Source organism: Henckelia pumila, chromosome 4 (genome assembly GCF_033568475.1).
Source record: "Henckelia pumila isolate YLH828 chromosome 4, ASM3356847v2, whole genome shotgun sequence".
In the NCBI taxonomy this organism is placed as follows: Eukaryota; Viridiplantae; Streptophyta; class Magnoliopsida; order Lamiales; family Gesneriaceae; genus Henckelia; species Henckelia pumila.
The window spans coordinates 26893464-26911073 of NC_133123.1; the positions used below are offsets into that span (position 1 = coordinate 26893464).

Genomic DNA, 17610 nt, shown 5'->3' on the forward strand with positions numbered 1-17610 from the left:
ATAATGATAATATCATATCATATCAAATCAAATCATATTTTAAATTTTGAACTCAAAATCATCATCTTTGTCGCCATTATTATATATAACATTGATTATCATTAGTTTATGGGAGAATGTTATTTACACTCCAATTTTTGTAAAGCACACCTCATTCATTATTTTTATACTACAAGTTGACTATATTACCCTTTAATAATTTTAGTAAATTATTGTTAAGCACTCCAATTTCGATTTTAAAACTCATAGATCAAGGTTTGCAAATCCCATATCACCCTGCAATAACCAAAGCAACATGAATTTGTTTTTTTATCAAAGCAAGGGGAATATTTGAAAAACCTTAGAACAATTATTATAAACCAGTACACTATATTACCTGTTTCCACCCTAGTACAACTCCACAATCACAGACAACGGATTCAACGGCTTCAAGATCAAGCTCCAAATGAATAGCTCTAGGAGTTTGTTCCTCGAGATGGACATTTAAACTGTTGAAAAATATAATGTAAAGAACTAGAAGATAATTTAGTCGAAAATGTGTAAAAGAACAAGGAACAAATTCTTACAGTGAAGATAGTACAACCCTTTCCTCCGGACAGTGCTGAGCCTGAAAAAAAATGACCGTCACTCAACACAAGAAACATTCCACAAAATTAGGGATGACAATGGGGTGGTTCGGGGACGGGGATGCCTTTCCCATCCCCATCCCCATCCCCGAATTCAAATGTGATCCCCATACCCGCCCCTATCCCCATTAATTCTTATCGGGGATTCCCCATACCCATCCCCGCGGGGATCAAATCCCCATCCCCATACCCATACCCATACCCGAAAATATATATATTTATCTATATTATAAATAAATTTTATTTATTTATTTATTTCTATATATATATATATATATATATGAATTAGTAAATTTTATTATATAAAAATATAAAAATTATTATTCAATTTTATAATAAAATACCTAAAATATTTTGGGTCAAATTTTTTATTATAAAATTAACTTTTAAAATTAATAAAAATATTTTAAATACAAAATATTTCTATAAATAAAAATTAATATTTTAAAGAAAAATATTATGTATCAAAAATTTATTAAGATTATATATATTTTTAAATTTATCAAAATAAATAATATATATTTAGACTAATATAAATACTTTATATGTGTATGTAACATGAATGAGATTCAAATAATATTTTTATGTTATAAAAAACTAAGCTATCATAAAAGAATGTATTATATATAATGTATAAAAAAATATATTAACGAAATAATAATAATACTTTAATTTTAATTTTTTAATAATATTTTAGATTTAATAAAATTTTATAATTAAAATATTTGTATTATTATTATTATTATTATTATTATTATTATTATTATTATTATTATTATTATTATTATTATTATTATTATTATTATTATTATTATTATTATTATTATTATTATTATTATTATTATTGTCGGGGCGGGTTCGGGGATGGGGATAACATCCCCATACCCGCCCCATTATATTTCGGGGATTTTTAAAAATCTCCGAACCCGAACCCATACCCGAAAATACTCCCCCAAACCCGCCCCGTTTCGGATTTTTCCCGCGGGTACCCGAACCCGCGGGGAAAATTGCTATCCCTACACAAAATGTAAGAGATTTTTACCGTTTGAAGAGGCATGACATGGCTGGCCCATGCAATAAGCCTTGTGCAATTCCTGCACAAAAAATAGTCAACAAACTGCGGTTCAGGAATATCTTCTTCCTCTTGATAGTTCAGCTTTTCCTTGCAAACCAGAATCACACGAATCACGGAAAGAAAAATAAAATAATAACTATTTAACATTGTAAAAGGGAATTGAAATGTTTACAGAGCCAAGCAAGTCATGTTTCCTTTGATATATGGCATTACATCATTATTTTGCAGCTAAAAATTGATTAAACAAATCAAGTAAGACTGATACAGTTAAGCCTTGTAGCAATTAAAAATGGAAGAAATGTACATATTCGAAGCCAAGAATCTCCGCGCATCCCATGCAATGAACAGAATCTTTGGAAGCATCCACATTTTCATGAAGAACGCTTTCATCGCAGCTGACAAAATACAACAAAATGTCATAATACTTTCATCCAATTAAAATATCCTTACCAACACATCAAGACACAAAAAAACATTACCATTTACTGATTAATCCCATTATTTGAATAGAAGGAACAATTACCTGTGAAAAAATAGAATACATAAATTATTTCAAACTTTTCAATTAATAAAACTAAAAAAAAAACTATGAGGATAAGGAACAAGTAACAAGAAAATTTTTAATCTTAGAATTGATAATTTATGATTCTTTGGAACTTTTCAAGTTAAAACCTAAACAAAGAAACTACGAGTCTCTCTGAATTCACTGTTTCGAAAAAAACAACAACAATGATAAATCTTATAAGCGGTTACGTTAATGTAGTAGATGATTCTATTCAAATTACACAAAAACAGGATCAAGAAACATTTTAACCCTAGAATTGATGATTTGCGAGTCTTTTGCACTTTTCAAGTTAATTACACCAGTGTCTAAGAATTCACAGTTTCCAATCAACGATCCAAAACAATAATTACATCGATCCACACTTTTCAATTTAAGTAAAACGTAACAGTGAAAACACAAACAGTAATTAGAATTTCAGGATTTCAGGAGAAAAAACTATGAGGATAAGGAACAAGTAACAAGAAAAATTTTAATCCTAGAATTGATAATTTATGAGTCTTTGGCACTTTTCAAGTTAAAACCTAAACAAAGAATCTACGAGTCTCTCTGAATTCACTGTTTCGAAAAAAACAACAACAACAATAAATCTTATAAGCGGTTTACGTTAATGTAGTAGATGAATGTATTCAAATTAAACAAAAAATAGGATCAAGAAACATTTTAACCCTAGAATTGATGATATGGAGTCTTTTGCACTTTTCAAGTTAATTACACCAGTGTCTTAGAATTCAAGGTTTCCAATCAACGATCCAAAACAATAATTACATCGATCCACACTTTTTAATTTAAGTAAAACAAAACAGTGAAAACAAAAACAGTAATTAGAATTTCAGGATTTCAGGAGAAAAAACTATGAGGATAAGGTAGCAATGAAAAAATGTGACTGAGAGATGTGCAATCCACAGTTTTTGCAACTGAAGAATCGAGCGACGGGAGGAGGCACATGCAGGGGCTGAAGAATGTTCTCCATGAATCGAAAATGAACTCCTATGCAACTGAGCGGGAGTTATTTCTTTAAACTAGCCATCTGGCACACGCAAAGCGTGTGTAACATAAGTATCTTTAAATTTTATTTTTAAATATTTGAATTTTTAAAAAATATATATAAAAAATAAATGAGACATAAAAGTTTAAAAATTAAGAAGCAAACATAACGTGTAGTGGGGGGATTGAGGGGGAGAAAATGGGTGAAAGTGGTTTAGGGGTAATTCAGTCCTAACACATAAAAGACTAAACAGTTATTCTAAGCCATGGAGCTATTATAATATAGAAAGACGTAAATAAAAAAAATCAGAAATATGTGTATATTTTTCGGTTTTAAAACTCACAGATCAAGGTTTGCAAATCCCATATCACCCTGCAATAACCAAAGCAACATGAATTTGTTTTTTTATCAAAACAAGGGGAATATTTGAAAAACCTTAGAACAATTATTATAAACCAGTACACTATATTACCTGTTTCCACCCTAGTACAACTCCACAATCACAGACAACGGATTCAACGGCTTCAAGATCAAGCTCCAAATGAATAGCTCTAGGAGTTTGTTCCTCGAGATGGACATTTAAACTGTTGAAAAATATAATGTAAAGAACTAGAAGATAATTTAGTCGAAAATGTGTAAAAGAACAAGGAACAAATTCTTACAGTGAAGATAGTACAACCCTTTCCTCCGGACAGTGCTGAGACTGAAAAAAAATGACCGTCACTCAACACAAGAAATATTCCACAAAATTAGGGATGACAATGGGGCGGTTCGGGGACGGGGATGCCTTCCCCATCCCATCCCCATCCCCGAATTCAAATGTGATCCCCATACCCGCCCCAATCCCCATTAATTCTTATCGGGGATTCCCCATACCCATCCCCGCGGAGATCAAATCCCCATCCCCATACCCGAACATATATATATTTATCTATATTATAATAAATTTTATTTATTTATTTCTATATATATATATATATATATATATATATATGAATTAGTAAATTTTATTATATAAAAATATAAAAATTATTATTCAATTTTATAATAAAATACCTAAAATATTTTGGGTCAAATTTTTTATTATAAAACTAAATTTTAAAATTAATAAAAATATTTTAAATACAAAATATTTCTATAAATAAAAATTAATATTGTAAAGAAAAATACTATGTATCAAAAATTTATTAAGATTATATATATTTTTAAATTTATCAAAATAAATAATATATATTTAGACTAATATAAATACTTTATATGTGTATATAACATGAATGAGATTCAAATAATATTTTTATGTTATAAAAAACTAAGCTATCATAAAAGAATGTATTATATATAATGTATAAAAAAATATATTAACGAAATAATAATAATACTTTAATTTTAATTTTTTAATAATATTTTAGATTTAATAAAATTTTATAATTAAAATATTATTATTATTATTATTATTATTATTATTATTATTATTATTATTATTATTATTATTATTATTATTATTATTATTATTATTATTATTATTATTATTATTATTATTATTATTATTATTATTATTATTATTATTATTATTATTATTATTATTATTATTATTATTATTATTATCGGGGCGGGTTCGGGGATGGGGATAACATCCCCATACCCGCCCCATTATATTTCGGGGATTTTTAAAAATCTTCGAACCCGAACCCATACCCGAAAATACTCCCCCAAACCCGCCCCGTTTTGGATTTTTCCCGCGGGTACCCGAACCCGCGGGGAAAATTGCCATCCCTACACAAAATGTAAGAGATTTTTACCGTTTGAAGAGGCATGACATGGCTAGCCCATGCAATAAGCCTTGTGCAATTCCTGCACAAAAAACAGTCAACAAACTGCGGTTCATGAATATCTTCTTCCTCTTGATAGTTCAGCTTTTCCCTGCAAACCAGAATCACACGAATCACGGAAAGAAAAATAAAATAATAACTATTTAACATTGTAAAAGGGAATTGAAATGTTTACAGAGCCAAGCAAGTCATGTTTCCTTTGATATATGGAATTGCATCATTATCTTGCAGCTGAAAATTGATTAAACAAATAAAGTAAGACTGATACAGTTAAACCTTGTAGCAATTAAAAACGGAAGAAATGTACATATTAGAAGCCAAGAATCTCCACGCATCCCATGCAATGAACAGAATCTTTGGAAGCATCAACATTTTCATGAAGAACGCTTTCATCGCAGCTGACAAAATACAACACAATGTCATAATACTTTCATCCAATTAAAATATCCTTACCAACACATCAAGACACAAAAAAACATTACCATTTACTGAATAATCCCATTATTTGAATAGAAGGAACAATTACCTATGAAAAAACATAATACATAAATTATTTCAAACTTTTCAATTAATAAAACTAAACAAAAAACTATGAGGATAAGGAACAAGTAACAAGAAAAATTTTAATCTTAGAATTGATAATTTATGAGTCTTTGGCACTTTTCAAGTTAAAACCTAAACAAAGAAACTACGAGTCTCTCTGAACTCACTGTTTCGAAAAAAACAACAACAATGATAAATCTTATAAGCGGTTTACGTTAATGTAGTAGATGAATCTATTCAAATTACACAAAAATAGGATCAAGAAACATTTTAACCCTAGAATTGATGATTTGCGAGTCTTTTGCACTTTTCAAGTTAATTACACCAGTGTTTAAGAATTCATGGTTTCCAATCAACGATCCAAAACAATAATTACATCGATCCACACTTTTCAATTTAAGTAAAACGCAACAGTGAAACACAAACAATAATTAGAATTTTAGGATTTCAGGAGAAAAAACTATGAGGATAAGGAACAAGTAACAAGAAAAATTTTAATCCTTGAATTGATAATTTATGAGTCTTTGGCACTTTTAAAGTTAAAACCTAAACAAAAAATCTTCGAGTCTCTCTGAATTCACTGTTTCGAAAAAAACAACAACAATGATAAATCTTATAAGCGGTTTACGTTAATGTAGTAGATGAATCTATTTAAATTAAACAAAAAACAGGATCAAGAAACATTTTAACCCTAGAATTGATGATATGGAGTCTTTTGCACTTTTCAAGTTAATTACACCAGTGTCTTAGAATTCAAGGTTTCCAATCAATGATCCAAAACAATAATTACATCGATCCACACTTTTCAATTTTAGTAAAACACAACAGTGAAAACAAAAACAGTAATTAGAATTTCAGGAGAAAAAACTATGAGGATAAGGAATAAGTAACAAGAAAAATTTTAATCCTAGAATTGATAATTTATGAGTCTTTGGCACTTTTCAAGTTAAAACCTAAACAAAGAAACTACGAGTCTCTCTGAATTCACTGTATCGAAAAAAACAACAACAATGATAAATCTTATAAGCGGTTTACGTTAATGTAGTAGATGAATCTATTCAAATTAAACAAAAAACAGGATCAAGAAACATTTTAACCCTAGAATTGATGATTTGCGAGTCTTTTTCACTTTTCAAGTTAATGTGTCTTAGAATTCATGGTTTCCAATCAACAATTCAAAACAATAATTACATCGACCCACACTTTTCAATTTAAGTAAAACGCAACAGTGAAAACACAAACAGTAATTAGAAATTTCAGGATTTCAAGAGAAAAAGAAAACAAAATCCATGATAAATCTAAAGCGAGCTTACCGGAAGGTAGCAATGAAAAAATGTGACTGAGCGATGTGCAATCCACAGTTTTTGCAACTGAAGAATCGAGCGACGGGAGGAGGCGCATGCAGGGGCTGAATAATGTTCTCCATGAATCGAAAATGAACTCCTATGCAACTGAGCGGGAGTTATTTCTTTAAACTAGCCATCTGGCACACGCAAAGCGTGTGTAACACACGTATCTTTAAATTTTATTTTTAAATATTTGAATTTTTAAAATATATATATAAAAAATAAATGAGACATAAAAGTTTAAAAATTAAGAAGCAAACATAACGTGTAGTGGGGGGATTGAGGGGGAGAAAATGGGTGAAAGTGGTTTAGGGGTAATTCAGTCCTAACACATAAAAGACCAAACAGTTATTCTAAGACATGGAGCTATTATAATATAGAAAGACGTAAATAAAAAAAATCAGAAATATGTGTATAGTTTTCGATTTTAAAACTCACAGATCAAGGTTTGCAAATTCCATATCACCCTGCAATAACCAAAGCAACATGAATTTGTTTTTTTTTATCAAAGCAAGGGGAATATTTGAAAAACCTTAGAACAATAATTATAAACCAGTACACTATATTACCTGTTTCCACCCTAGTACAACTCCACAATCACAGACAACGAATTCAACGGCTTCAAGATCAAGCTCCAAATGAATAGCTCTAGGAGTTTGTTCCTCGAGATGGACATTTAAACTGTTGAAAAATATAATGTAAAAAACTAGAAGATAATTTAGTCGAAAATGTGTAAAAGAACAAGGAACAAATTCTTACAGTGAAGATAGTACAACCCTTTCCTCCGGACAGTGCTGAGCCTGAAAAAAAATGACCGTCACTCAACACAAGAAACATTCCACCAAATGTAAGAGATTTTTACCGTTTGAAGAGGCATGACTTGGCTGGCCCATGCAATAAGCCTTGTGCAATTCCTGCACAAAAAATAGTCAACAAACTGCGGTTCAGGAATATCTTTTTCCTCTTGATAGTTCAGCTTTTCCCTGCAAACCAGACTCACACGAATCACGAAAAGAAAAATAAAATAATAACTATTTAACATTGTAAAAGGGAATTGAAATGTTTACAGAGCCAAGCAAGTCATGTTTCCTTTGATATATGGCATTGCATCATTATCTTGCAGCTGAAAATTGATTAAACAAATCGAGTAAGACTGATACAGTTAAACCTTGTAGCAATTAAAAACGGAAGAAATGTACATATTAGAAGCCAAGAATCTCCGTGCATCCCATGCAATGAACAGAATCTTTGGAAGCATCCACATTTTCATGAAGAACGCTTTCATCGCAGCTGACAAAATACAACAAAATGTCATAATACTTTCATCCAATTAAAATATCCTTACCAACACATCAAGACACAAAAAAACATTACCATTTACTAAATAATCCCATTATTTGAATAGAAGGAACAATTACCTGTGAAAAAACAGAATACATAAATTATTTCAAACTTTTCAATTAATAAAACTAAACAAAAAACTATGAAGATAAGGAACAAGTAACACTACAAGAAAAACTCCTAAAGACTACATTTTTTTTCAGTTGTCGTAGGCTACTTAAAATTGTTGTAGAATCCCGTGTTGTAAAAAAGTCCGCTTAACGACAAACATTTTTTAACTGTTGTCTTTTCAGATATGACAACAGTTTTACAACTTTTTTAAAATGTTGCATTTCGGAATCATTAAACAACTTTTTTGCAACATTTTAAAAATGTTATCGTTTAACGTGGTAGACAACAACTTTACAACAAATAAAAGATGTTGTCTTTAAGCAAGATATATAATTGTTTGACAACAAATAAAATGTTGTCTTTTTCATTAGAACAACAACACTTTTATAACATTTAAAAACTATTGTGTTTGACCATTTTTCTATATCATTTTAAAATTGTGGTCTCATTTAATTAATATATTTATAAACCCGTTGTCTATTATATTTAGATCATATATCATTTAATTAATTAAAAATAGAAATAATTGAGCTAACACTTAATTAGAACTATATATCAATAACCCTTGGAAACCACCAATTCCAACATGATGAAAATACAATTGAAATATAAATGTATATCATAGCTAAATTGATCACAATATAATCTACCAACAACAAAGAACATAAAGTATGTAATCACAATCCACAAACTTCTGTCACTTGTTTACAAAACTCAAAAGTACCCTACAAATGTGATATGCGAGTGCACATCTATTCCAAAATATGTTGGTATCTTGTTTGATCTAATTTCTCTGCCATTGCAATTGCCTAAAAAAACAAACACAGGTGAGGCATGTGTGTACTTAAACCAAACCAATATGGTGGGAGAAATATTCTACAAATTCAATAAATCAATAAATTTATTGTTTGGAGTTCAATATAAGCAGAAAAAAATACAAGTAAAATGAAATTATTTGATGTGAATATAATAGACAATCAACATATTTGCTATCTCTAAATTCACAACAAAATCATATAATCAATATCAATAATATATAAAAATTTAAAATCCTACTGGTCTTAAAATTCTCCTATATGCCAATGTAGCCAAAAGATACTCTATGAATAACCTGCACGTGACCATTACCAAATCAATGTGTCTCCCTCACAGCCCACACCAAAACCGTCCACTCCTACAAATCAAATACAATCCCCAATTCAGACCCGAAATAGCCCCAAAACAACCCTCAAAAGGCCATAAAGCTGCCCTCAAATCCACGCCAAAACATCCCACAAAACCTCCACGAATGCATCCAAAAAACATATGCCACTAAGTCTAAATTACAAATAATTCCAAACATGAAATACAAAAAATACATGTTTATGCACAACACCAAATTTCACAAACCAAAGGGCCCCAATACAGCAATATTACCTCAAAAATAAACCCAAAACTTTTACCAAATGATCTCGATTTTATTAACTAAGAACGTATCATCACAAAAAAGGCTTTGAATGTCCATAACTAGTCATAAATATGATCTTGGATGCATTCGGCCAACTCAGAGCATACCTCATCAATTTCTTCCCGCGAGTACTCCTTTTTTGTAAACTTGGAACACACATAAATTGTATTAGAGAAAAACTACTGCTGAATTTGTAGAATAATAAATACATAACTTACAATTATTTTAGAAAAGAATATACCATTGATCGTAATGAATCTCCCTCGATAGTTGCATCTATTTCAGTAATTTGTCTCATAAATTTCAATACGTAAAAACCACATTGTTTTGCATCTCGTTGACAAGGAGCCTATGGTAAATAATTTCAAATTATTAATGACAAATATACAAATTAAAATATTAAATGTTAGTATAAGTGTGCATACCTGTAAATACACATTTACCTCGTGCACTACTATCAAGTGTTTTGGCCAAACCACATGTATTCCTACGGCATCACCAACAATTTCATATTCATTGGGAATAGGTACTGGCAAACGTGCTGATTTCTGTATTGCAATGTCAATGGATACATGTATGCAATTTTGGGGTAACAAAACACCATGAAGCAATTTAGATGCTCCATTGAGCTCGACAACTGTAACGCCCCGAATTTATCTTAATTGAGCTTAGTTGAGTTAATTAGAGATTTCATAGTTCTCGAGCCGACTTGATTTTGATCAGGATCCTTTTTGCAAATTTCGGATTTTTCAAGAAATAAAACGCAGAATGGGGAAATTGTTAGATATTTAATAGGCTTTAACTTTTCTTCCCCTATTCCTTCTCCTTCTTCTTCCTCTCTCCCTCGCCTCTCTCCTTCATTTTCACGCCCCGACTCATTTCTCAAGCTTTGGGATTTCAGTCCGAGCTCGATCCGTCCGTTAGAATTTAATTCTGAAGGCAGATTAGCGATCACGGCAACGAGAGCTCCGTTATAGCGTAAGTTTATCTTCGATCGGGCACTTTCCATTTTTCGGATATTGTTAGAATCGATTGGTTTTCGGGTATGTTGTTCTTGGCAGAGTTCTGGTTGTTTATTCTCAGTCAGTTTTGAATTTGAGCGTCGTTCGAAATTGTTTTGATTTTTGGAAGATTATTCGAAATTTGGGTTTTGGAGATTTGTTGGGTTTGAGCCATTTTTGGGTTTGATGGTTGATTTGAGTTTATTGGATTGATATTTTACTGTCTGTATTTCCGGTTTGATCAGTTATAGCCGTTATGCCGCCAGTTTGAGTTTTGGAATGTCAATCATTTATATTGATGAGATTTTGGATCTAGGAATTGGAATTGAGTTTGAATGGTTGATTTGGATGGATTGACATTGGAATTCTTTTATATCTCCTTTCAGATTCAGTTGCAGATTTTGGAGTCCAGAAATTACAGAATTCGAATCGTTGACGAATTGATCGAGGTTTGATATCGAGGTTACTTTATTATTTGACTTGAATAGAATGATGTTTGATTGAGCCTTTTGTGCTTGTAGCTTGTCCGGATTTCAGCTACGTCAATCAAAGAAGAGGTAAAAGACGACTTTGGAATGGAATAGGACAATTAACTCGAATCCGGAATGATTCGAGTGTCCTAGGGAAAATCACATACTTGCATGCTTCTTGAATTATATGTTATTTGTTTTACTGGAATCAGTTGAATGAGTTTTGATTTGCATTGCATTCATATTGAGCCAAATTACCTTTGTTTTGCGGGCAAGAGAGGCCCAGAAGAGTTAGATGTTCTGTGGACTATAGTTGAGTGATATTGGTTAGCATATTTTTACCAATTGTCGAGAAACACTCTCTATATGTGCCCAGAGTCTAGAGGAGAAAAATATACACCGTCCACCTCGATCGGGAGAGTCGGTGTGTTGGTGATATTTTGTCCTCGGGATCCCAATTGAGAAAAGAGAACTTTTACCTTGTGATTATCCAGACTTGATAATCCTTGTTTTAAAGACATGCATTGCACTTTATGCAATTGATTTGGAGTTATTGACATGTTATTGGAACTCTTGTTTGGTTATTTCATATATCGTGTTCGATATTATTCGATATGCATGCTTTGTCTCTTTTACTGGGAATTGTATTCTCACCGGATCATCCGGCTGTCGTTTTGTTTGTATGTGTACTTGACGGCAGGTGGGACAGGATCGAGTCAGAGATCGCATGGCTAGGTGGTCGAGTTGATAGATTGAGGCCTCGTTATTGTAGGAGTCGATTTGGTTTTCGAACTCGGTTGTACTTGTTCTATTTTGATTGTAGAACTTAGAAGTGATGCATGTTCTACTAGATTGATTATTGTACAACTCTAGAACTTCATGTATTGTATTTTGATAGTCGGATATATCAATGCATGTTTATGATTAAGTTGGTTTATGGTTTTGCACTTTCCAAAGCTTTATCTTTGCCTTTTTGGGAGTGTTTTTCAGTGCAAGTCGAAGGGGCAGTGCCCGCGCGATTCGAGGAGCGCCCGCGCCTCCCCTGGGCTTGGAATTTTGCATTTTGCAAAATTCCGGCGCGCCCGCGCCTGTCGCTCGATTTTTTTTAAAAAAAATTGATTTCTTTTCCGCGGATCCTCGTGTTCGTTTGTGTTTAATTAAACGAGTTTAGATGATTAGAAATGGGGTCTCATAACAACTGTTCCATAAGCAACATCTGTGCCGGATTCCAATGTTAAAACAACTTATTTTCCCTACAAGTTAGACAGTCATGTCAATGAATTGTACTAACTCTTTTTCAATATCTTTTTAAATAAAATGAAGTAATATATATAACTGAAAAATAATAGTATACCTGTAACGCAGCAGATTTCTCCACAACTTGTATGTCATCATCCAAATCTTCACCAATATGAAAACTATTTACAACTTTCATGAATTGGTTATCATTCAAGTGTTGTAACTTTACTGAACAACTGCCTTTGTCTTCAATCTTACCTTCCCATCCACCTTTTTTGTATACGATTGCTTCTAGTTTTTTTTATCAATTCATCTTGTTCCGAGATTATTTTCCTAGCCTCAATCGACTCCTTCTTCATCCGTTCATCTTGTTATGAGATTAATTTCCTAGCCTCAACCAACTCCTTCTTTTGCTCAATCATTAGATCTTTGTCAACACCATCATTCCTCCATATTCTACCAACATTAAAATGTAGTGTTGGAGTGATATGACCTCCAATAGCTCTCACACGACCACCACGCTCTCTCGAATCGAGTTCTTTTGTAAGGATATCTTCTTTAGGCCCTGTAATTTGTAGTGTTCCCTCGCGCTTTTTTTTGAATGTAATCATCCTGTCATCCACGTGAAATAAAAAAGATAAGTACTTTACAATGTTTTTATTGAGATAATATAATTGACTGTTATGTATTCTTTTCTTACAATCTTGTCCACTGCCATTAAAAATATAAAAAAATCTTCTTAATGCAAACTCAAGTTCGAAATAACAACAAAATAGTCATAATCAATTTAATTAGAAACTTTATTATTCCACGTAGTGAATCATTGTAATACCATATATATATGATTTATTTAACATGCAATATAATACAATCATCACTACACGCTTAAAACAAACCAGCTGCATAATTTTAAAATTTGGGGAATATTTTTTGTAACATATATCTCTAAAATTTTTGACAAAAACAGCTGGAAAAAAATTTAGACACAAAGAAATGCCAAAATTTTCATCCCTCAGCCAAGAAAGTAGAAAAATAAAGATAAATAATATGTTAACTGTTCAACACAAATGCAAATGCAATTAACATAACTCAGTTAATTTCTGATCATACCAACAATTCTTCAGAATATTTCTCCACAATCAGAGCAGCCTGCGTTCTCTCAACCTTAACCTGAAAGCCTGACCGCCTCAAATATAGTGTAACATGCTCCCAGTTCTCAGAGGAATCTAACTGTTCAACATTTAGAAGTTTACTATCAGTTCAAAAAACAGAAACCTAAAATTATCGAGGAAACCAGATGTGGACTTATGAATGGGTTTTGCATGAAATGATCCCGAACATCATTTTGAAAGAGATTCAAAAATCTGAAATCTTAAAAGTATATGAATGGCAGGCTACAAAACATCACATTTTTTATTTTAAAAGAAAATACATTCACACAAGCATATATCTTTTAAGAAAATGTCTCGAATAATATATAATGAGTGTCTCCCAAAAAATTGATTGTCAACCAGTGGCTTCCATTTGACCCCAGCCGATCTGAGTTTATTTTTCTCTATATAAATAACACATAATTCCACTAACACCATCATTGATTTAAAAAAAGAAAACATCATTTCATATGAATGACAGGCTACAAGGAAATTAGAAGTAGATTGGTGAAAATAGAGCTTAAATTAAAAAAAATGTTGGATTTAAAAGCATAAACACCAGTTATAATAATAATAATAATAATAATAATAATAATAATAATAATAATAATAATAAAGAGAAGGGAACACACAGGTCCTTCATAGATATACTGATACATGACACATGTACGATTTGTTGTAGCCAAAAATGATTTCCTTTTCAAGGGATCCATTGCATCCACACGAGCTCAAGCACACACAATACATATATGCACACGATCACACATTAACATAGATGTCGACCATTTGGGGCTATGAGTTTCACAAAACCAACACATTTCATAGCAAAAACTGTAAACAAAATGAAACAAAAGGTCCTCGTGTAGTTTTATAGTGAATAGATAATAGCTGATTCCAGGTGAAGAATTCTTGAAAAATTAACCAAGCTAACACGAGACTCTCAAGTAAAAGAGGAGGAATCACAGATATTTTCTTGCAAGAGCTCGAAAAATTTGGTGTCGAAATGCGACGAAGTGATGCGACTCCCAGGGAGATAAAGAGGATTGAAAATTGTCTGAAAAATTTCAATAAAGCAACGAAATAAACCTCCTTTCGGCATCAGCACATAAAGCTAGCTAAAACAAAGAGTTGAAAAAAAATGGAAATCGGTCCCTGACCTTAGGCAGCTTCAGCCTCCTCCGTCTCTCTCTGACAAGGTTATGAATTCAACAAAGGAAGATGCTCATTAACAACATTATATAACAACTATTGTAAATTTGGGGCAACTTAGGTCTTCGAAAATGAACAAGTGTTGGACATATACGTACAATTGGGGGAAATAATTATTATTTATTATTTTTATATAAAAAATACCATTAATTAAAAGACATCATTTTTATACAACATTTTTTAAAAATTGTTGTCTTTGATTCCAAAAAACACGCTCATTAACAACATTATATAACAACTATTGTCGAATGTAAATAAATTTTGTCGTAGCTAAAAAAATAGATCAAAGACAACAATTTTTAAAAAACTGTTGTCTTTGAGAAAAAAACGCTCAACAACAACAATTTTTATTAAAACTGTTGTCAAAAGGTATAAGACAACAGTTTTACCTTTAAAATGTTGTCTATTACGTGTTGTGGATTGAATATTTTCTTGTAGTGTAACAAGAAAAATTTTAATCTTAGAATTGATAATTTATGAGTCTTTGGAACTTTTCAAGTTAAAACCTAAACAAAGAAACTACGAGTTTCTCTGAATTCACTGTTTCGAAAAAAACAACAACAATGATAAATCTTATAAGCAGTTTACGTTAATGTAGTAGATGAATCTATTCAAATTACACAAAAAACAGGATCAAGAAACATTTTAACACTAGAATTGATGATTTGCGAGTCTTTTGCACTTTTCAAGTTAATTACACCAGTGTCTAAGAATTCACGGTTTCCAATCAACGATCCAAAACAATAATTACATCGATCCACACTTTTCAATTTAAGTAAAACGCAACAGTGAAAACACATACAATAATTAGAATTTCAGGATTTCAGGAGAAAAAACTATGAGGATAAGGAACAAGTAACAAGAAAAATTTTAATCCTAGAATTGATAATTTATGAGTCTTTGGCACTTTTCAAGTTAAAACCTAAACAAAGAATCTACAAGTCTCTCTGAATTCACTGTTTCGAAAAAAACAACAACAATGATAAATCTTATAAGCGGTTTACGTTAATGTAGTAGATGAATCTATTCAAATTAAACAAAAAACAGGATCAAGAAACATTTTAACCCTAGAATTGATGATATGGAGTCTTTTGCACTTTTCAAGTTAATTACACCAGTGTCTTAGAATTCAAGGTTTCCAATCAACGATCCAAAACAATAATTACATCGATCCACACTTTTCAATTTAAGTAAAACGCAACAGTGAAAACAAAAACAGTAATTAGAATTTCAGGATTTCAGAAGAAAAAACTATGAGGATAAGGAATAAGTAACAAGAAAAATTTTAATCCTAGAATTGATAATTTATGAGTCTTTGGCACTTTTCAAGTTAAAACCTAAACAAAGAAACTACGAGTCTCTCTGAATTCACTGTTTCGAAAAAAACAACAACAATGATAAATCTTATAAGCGGTTTACGTTAATGTAGTAGATGAATCTATTCAAATTAAACAAAAAACAGGATCAAGAAACATTTTAACCCTAGAATTGATGATTTGCGAGTCTTTTGCACTTTTCAAGTTAATGTGTCTTAGAATTCATGGTTTCCAATCAACGATCCAAAACAATAATTACATCGACCCACACTTTTCAATTTAAGTAAAACGCAACAGTGAAAACACAAACAATAATTAGAATTTAAGGATTTCAAGAGAAAAAGAAAACAAAATCCATGATAAATCTAAAGAGAGCTTACCGGAAGGTAGCAATGAAAAAATGTGACTAAGCGATTTGCAATCCACAGTTTTTGCAACTGAAGAATCGAGCGACGGGAGGAGGCGCATGCAGGGGCTGAAGAATGTGCTCCATGAATCGAAAATGAACTCCTATGCAACTGAGCGGGAGTTATTTCTTTAAACTAGCCATCTGGCACACGCAAAGCGTGTGTAACACAAGTATCTTTAAATTTTATTTTTAAATATTTGAATTTTTAAAATATATATATAAAAAATAAATGAGACATAAAAGTTTAAAAATTAAGAAGCAAACATAACGTGTAGTGGGGGGATTGAGGGGGAGAAAATGTGTGAAAGTGGTTTAGGGGTAATTCAGTCCTAACACATAAAAGACCAAACAGTTATTCTAAGGCATGGAGCTATTATAATATAGAAAGACGTAAATAAAAAAAAATCAGAAATATGTGTATAGTTTTCGGTTTTAAAACTCACAGATCAAGGTTTGCAAATCCCATATCACCCTGCAATAACCAAAGCAACATGAATTTGTTTTTTTATCAAAGCAAGGGGAATATTTGAAAAACCTTAGAACAATTATTATAAACCAGTATATTACCTGTTTTCACCCTAGTACAACTCCACAATCACAGACAACGGATTCAACGGCTTCAAGATGAAGCTCCAAAAGAATAGCTCTAGGAGTTTGTTCCTCGAGATGGACATTTAAACTGTTGAAAAATATAATGTAAAGAACTAGAAGATAATTTAGTCGAAAATGTGTAAATGAACAAGGAACAAATTCTTACAGTGAAGATAGTACAACCCTTTCCTCCGGACAGTGCTGAGCCTGAAAAAAATGACCGTCACTCAACACAAGAAACATTCCACAAAATGTAAGAGATTTTTACCGTTTGAAGAGGCATGACATGGCTGGCCCATGCAATAAGCCTTGTGCAATTCCTGCACAAAAAACAGTCAACAAACTGCAGTTCAAGA

At 31.5% G+C, this 17610-nt stretch overlaps 1 long non-coding RNA gene across 1 annotated transcript; it reads right to left on the reverse strand.

The window, feature by feature from the left end:
- Positions 1 to 12818: 12818 nt before the first annotated feature.
- On the reverse strand, positions 12819 to 14953 carry LOC140894530 (uncharacterized). Its single transcript, XR_012153852.1, has 3 exons — positions 14887 to 14953; positions 13689 to 13808; positions 12819 to 13190 (listed from the first exon to the last, which is right to left on the reverse strand). It is a non-coding gene; the product is annotated as an uncharacterized lncRNA (long non-coding RNA).
- Between the last annotated feature and the right edge of the window lie 2657 nt (positions 14954 to 17610).